This window comes from Oncorhynchus mykiss, chromosome 21 (assembly GCF_057628025.1).
Source record: "Oncorhynchus mykiss isolate SJ-2025 chromosome 21, ASM5762802v1, whole genome shotgun sequence".
In the NCBI taxonomy this organism is placed as follows: Eukaryota; Metazoa; Chordata; class Actinopteri; order Salmoniformes; family Salmonidae; genus Oncorhynchus; species Oncorhynchus mykiss.
This window is the reverse complement of record NC_143042.1, coordinates 11,542,600-11,548,599: the sequence shown is the minus strand read 5'-3', so window position 1 is coordinate 11,548,599 and position 6,000 is coordinate 11,542,600.

Genomic DNA, 6,000 nt, shown 5'->3' with positions numbered 1-6,000 from the left:
AGCTTCGATTAGAATGTTTAAAGGATTTTTTACATATCCTCACACTCACAAAGTCATTATTTCCAACTTGCTTCTTTTCAGGGCCATTCACATTTTACAGCACTGACCACTAAAATGGAGAAGCAGCTTGTTTGTAAAGTTATCCTCTTATTATGGTCCCTTTAACAACAGCATGCCTACAGGGAACGATCACTGGGCACTATTCATTTGTCTAACTGATCATAAAATCGGTGTTTCACATCAAGCCTGTGTTAGATTTTTTGAATGGAGTCAAGGACTGCCAAATTAAATTCCGGAAAATATTATGTCAATAATGGTCAAAAAGAACATAAAGATTTCTGCTGGAATAACCTTACTAGCCCCCTCATATTCCCTTAGTATCTATATTAAAAGTCCCCACTTCATCTTGACTGGTATCCTCCAGTATGTGGGTTGCATACATGATCCAGCTCCTTTAACAGTGCTCTTTGCCATGTAAGTGTGGAGCCATAATGACATTTCAATTAGCGACGCCCCCCACGGGATGAATTCACAGTCACTGGGACTCTGGCGAAAGAGAAAGCTGTGCATCCTGGGAATGCATAATCTGATGAATGGCTTCTTAATGGAACGGCTAAAGAGCAGCGACAGACAGAACAGCTGGGCTCTGGTCTTCTCTCCGTCTTGCACGTCTCCTTTCTGCTAAGCACTAATACACACGTTTTTAGTTCTGCCCAGCCCCGGGCGCTCTGAGTAGGAATCCATTTCTTTAAATTGTGTATATACACACCAGCTATAAAGAGACACAGAGGTTTAAAGGGGTTTTTGAGGAGAGGATACAAACCAAGGGCATTTTTTTCTCTCAGAAAACGGCTTTGGGCGTTCCAACAGAGACGGGTCATACTGTGTACTTTTTGCCCCTCGTGGTTTTACTTGTGAAGATATTTTGGTTTTCCATTTTCTGTTTCCAAATTCTATTTGTGATGAATAATTGATGCCAGAGAAACACTGGACTGAACAAGGAGTTAGACCAAAAAGGGTTAGACGTTTTGCGGTGGCAGTTTACCTGCCAGCCAAACTAAGACTTTGCTCCAACTGACAAGGTCAACGCTTCCTGTGTTTCTGGAGTCTGATCCTTCCCCTAAATCCCACTAGGGATTGCGTGTAAATCCTTCTACCATCTTTGGAGCTTTCTGTTGGGAACAAACAGGTATGTGTAATATCTGGCTGTAGTATCAATGGTCTGCTGTGATCTCTGAACTGTGCTGGGACTGGAAGCTATATGAAGTCTTTGTCAGGTGGATTTTGATTGTTAATCTCATGGATGAGCTTGGAGTTTTTTGTTTGTTTTTGCAGTCAGCCATTTGATCTGGCCTGGTGTGAGATATGACACACATGCAGAGACCTCTCTTTGTTTGTCCAGAATTCCTTCTTTGTTGTTTCTCATCAAAATCTCTCTCACCATTCCATTCCTTATGATGCTCAACATTAACAGGTGTGCCTTCTTAATGAGTTTGAGCCAATCAGTTGGATGGGGAGGGGTTATACCGAAGATAGCCCTATTTGGTAAAATACCAAGTCCATATTATGGCAAGAACAACTCAAATAAGCAAAGAGAAATGACAGTCCATCATTACTTTAAGACATGAAAGTCAATCAAAATCCATCAAGCGCTATGATGAAACTGGCTCTCATGAGGACCGTCACAGGAATGGAAGACCCAGAGTTACCTCTGCTGCAGAAGATACATTCATTAGAGTTACCAGCCTCAGAAATTGCAGCCCAAATAAATGCTTCACGGAGTTCAAGTAACAGACACATCTCAACATCAACTGTTCAGAGGAGACTGTGTGAATCAGACCTTCATGGTCGAATTGCTGCAAAGAAACCATTACTAAAGGAAGAAACTTGCTTGGGCCAAGAAACACAAGCAATGGACATTAGACCGGTGGACATCTGTCCTTATTATTATGTGATTAAACTAATCATGTAAATGTAATTAACTAGGAAGTCGGGGCACCAAGGAAAATATTCAGATTACAAAGTTATAATTTTCCTAATATAATTTTCAGATATTTTAATATCTGATCAATTAGTCTTCTAATTAATGAATTATTCTTTACCTCACGTTAGTCTCATTCCAAACTAACGTAAATTGTTAGTTATCTGCACAAACCCAGTTTTCACTATGAATCATCCATACATCAATTGTCTCAATCATTTATATATTTATTAACTAACTAAATAATCACAGAAATGCATAAACAAACAAACAAAGTAGATATGGTAATAAGGAAATGATAGGGAATGTGCCCTAGTGGGCTAAACCAATATGACGGTTTTGGCAGACAAAGGGACTGAGAAGGGCGCGAAAGACAAAAAGACACTACACCGTTGATAATTATAACAATTTAAATGCTAATCCTTTGCACATGGACGCTCACTCATTCGGGAATAATTGCAAATGAATATATATATTTACGCTCAGTGTGTCATCGGGATCTCTGTTGGAAACGTCCTTCTTTCTGTTGGAAGTTCATCCGCCCCTCTCTCTGCATCCCTGGAGTCTTTGGTTAGAATGGCTACTTCAGAGTAACATTCAGAAATGTTCTTATAGAATAGATGTTTCGGCTGTTGTCGGCATTCGCATTCAATGGTATAGAATTCCTAGCTGCAGAGTAGTAATTAGTATCAAAGATTTGCTCTTATTCTGTCGGTATCGAGAGTCTCAGAGTTTTGACAACCATGACAACCTTAGCTTATACTCAGGTTTATGGTCTCTACTCAAACCTTAGCCCTTTTGTGGTAATCGAGGTAAGCTGGTCTGCTGGGAAATCCTTCAGGTGGGGGTTATATTCGTAGCAGAAGAAAAGGCTGTCCCATGATGCCAGGTCAATGTCTGTGCTCATGGGGCGGGCCTATGACTTAGTTAAACTCCAAAGGGAATTGGAGTTTCCTTCATTAAACCGTTTAAAATCACATTGCATAATTTCACAAATAGTTTCATCGTTACTCATTCATTTTATACAACAATTAAATGCAAGCCTCACAACTGAGACTCTTGTATAAACAGAGTTATGGTAATGTGGCTGTATTGTCTCTCATGAGTTTCACAAACATTGAAACGAAATGGACCGGGCGTAGCTGAATTCTCCCCCGATCGTGTACACATTATCCAAAACATGGACATTGTTCAGATCTCAAGTTCTGTGATGTGGAAGAGGTTCCTTTGTTCTCCTGTGAAACTCACTCTCTCTATATTGTCTGGCCATGAGGAGAGAGACTCCTCTAGGAATTTATGACCTGCATAACAGAGCCTGGGTGTAGGGGAAGAGAGAGAGGTGGTGAGAGAGAAACGGGGATGGTGTCCCCAAAGAGGGCCACGTCATGACACCACCGTGAGCATGGAGGAGGAGGTGTGATGGTGTGAGGGTGCTTTGCTGGTGACACTGTCTGTGATTTATTTAGAATTCAAGGCACACTTAAGCAGCATGGCTACCACAGCATACTGCAGCAATACGCTATCCCATCTGGTTTGGGCTTAGTGGGACTATCATTTGTTTTTCAACAGGACAGTGACCCAAAACACCTCCAGGCTGTGTAAGGGCTATTTGACCAAGAAGTAGAGTGATGGAGTGCTGCATCAGATGACCTGGCCTCCACAATCCCCCAACCTCAACCAAATTGAGATGGTTTGGTATGAGTCGGACCACAGAATGAAGGAAAAGCAGACAACAAGTGCTCAACATACATGGGAACTCCTTCAAGGCTGCTGGAAATGCATTCCAGGTGAAGCTGGTTGAAGGAATGTCAAGAGTGTGCAAGCTGTTATCAAGGCATAGGGTGGCTATTTGAAGAATCTCAAATATAACATATATTTTTGGTTACTACATGATTCCATATGTGTTATTTTATAGTGTTGATGTCTTCACTATTATTCTACAATGTAGAAAATAGTACAAATGAAGAAAAACCCTTCTAAAACTTTTGACCAGTAGTATACATACAAATGTGTATTTTATTCCAGACCACTGCAAATCTACCAAGATCTGGCCGTCCCTCTAAACTTTCAGCTCATACAAGGAGAAGACTGATCAGAGATGCAGCCAAGAGGCCCATGATCACTCTGGAGGTGGGAGACTCTGTCCATAGGACAACAATCAGTCGTATATTGCACAAATCTGGCCTTTATGGAAGAGTGGCAAGAAGAAAGCCATTTCTTAAAGATATCCATAAAAAGTGTCGTTTAAAGTTTGCCACAAGCCACCTAGGAGACACACCAAACATGTGGAAGAAGGTGCTCTGGTCAGATGAAACCAAAATTGAACTTTTTGGCAACAATGCAAAATGTTATGTTTGGCGTAAAAGCTGAACACACCAACCCCACTGTCAAACATGGTGGTGGCAGCATCATGGTTTGGGCCTGCTTTTCTTCAGCAGGGACAGGAAAGATGGTTAAAATGGATGGGAAGATGGATGGAGCCAAATACAGGACCATTCTGGAAGAAAACCTGATGGAGTCTGCAAAAGACCTGAGACTGGGACGGAGATTTGTCTTCCAACAAGACAATGATCCAAAACATAAAGCAAAATCTACAATGGAGTGGTTCAAAAATAAACATATCCAGGTGTTAGAATGGCCAAGTCAAAGTCCAGACCTGAATCCAATCGAGAATCTGTGGAAAGAACTGAAAACTGCTGTTCACAAATGCTCTCCATCCAACCTCACTGAGCTCGAGCTGTTTTGCAAGTAGGAATGGGAAAAAATTTCAGTCTTTCGATGTGCAAAACTGATAGAGACATACCCCAAGCGACTTACAGCTGTAATCGCAGCAAAAGGTGGCGCTACAAAGTATTAACTTAAGGGGGCTGAATAATTTTGCACGCCCAATTTTTCAGTTTTTGATTTGAAATATCCAATAAATGTCGTTCCACTTCATGATTGTGTCCCACTTGTTGTTGATTCTTCACAAAAAATACAGTTTTATATCTTTGTTTGAAGCCTGAAATGTGGCAAAAGGTCGCAAAGTTCAAGGGGGCCGAATACTTTCGCAAGGCACTGTAGTTATTTATTGACTTGATGTACTCACGTTTGAAGACACAAGCTCAAGTAGACAGCACAAATGTGATGAAAATATGAAATATCACATATGATTAACTTCCTATTCATGAAAAATGGTGAATAGGGCCTGATTTTGGGGGGGATAATCTACATACATTTCCAATCAACTTTACAAATGACATCCTATAAGATTGCCTTATCACTGTAATAATTCATCATAAAACTAGTGGGTAGGGGAAATGTTCCTTATTTTTGTTGCACAGCTTTCATTCATTCCTCCCCCTACCTTGTGAAACCCACCACGAGTTGGCTAGCGACTCCACAAATCTGTCACGATTTCAGCTTTCATGTCCTATTAAAGTTATACATCTGTAATGAACATAAAGTTGTTAAGTTTCACATCTACAAATAATATTTTGTTTAAAATAATCTAATTCGATATAAAACCGTGTGTGTTTGTTAGGGGCACAACTTGCACTGGGGTCAGGGGGGACATGTCTCCCCCATATTCTGAAATTGTATTTTTGTCTACCCCAGTTTTATCATTGGAATGTGATACAAAACGAAGCAACAGTGTGCTTTAGGGCCATGCGGATGCCTCCAACCGGTCGGGTAGGCCGTTGGTAGTGTTTATACGACTGTCTAAAAAAAAAAGTTACGACGCCCCCACTTCTAAAACAAAGTTGCACCCCTGGTGATTGTCATAGGATGATAGGACTACTTCCTATCGATGTGTGAGACTCAGTTTTTCAATGCTATGCAGTACATTTGTTCAATTAGCTACAAAATAAGACCTGTGGAAAAACTGCTACCTCATTCTATACGTGTTATAGTCAAAACCTATTGACCAGAGGAAGGCACTGAGGAGCATAAAGAAACTGCATTAAATATGCTCTAACCCATCTGTACATGTTGGCATACGAGGAAACACCAGCTGAAAACCAGATCAACTGATTGAT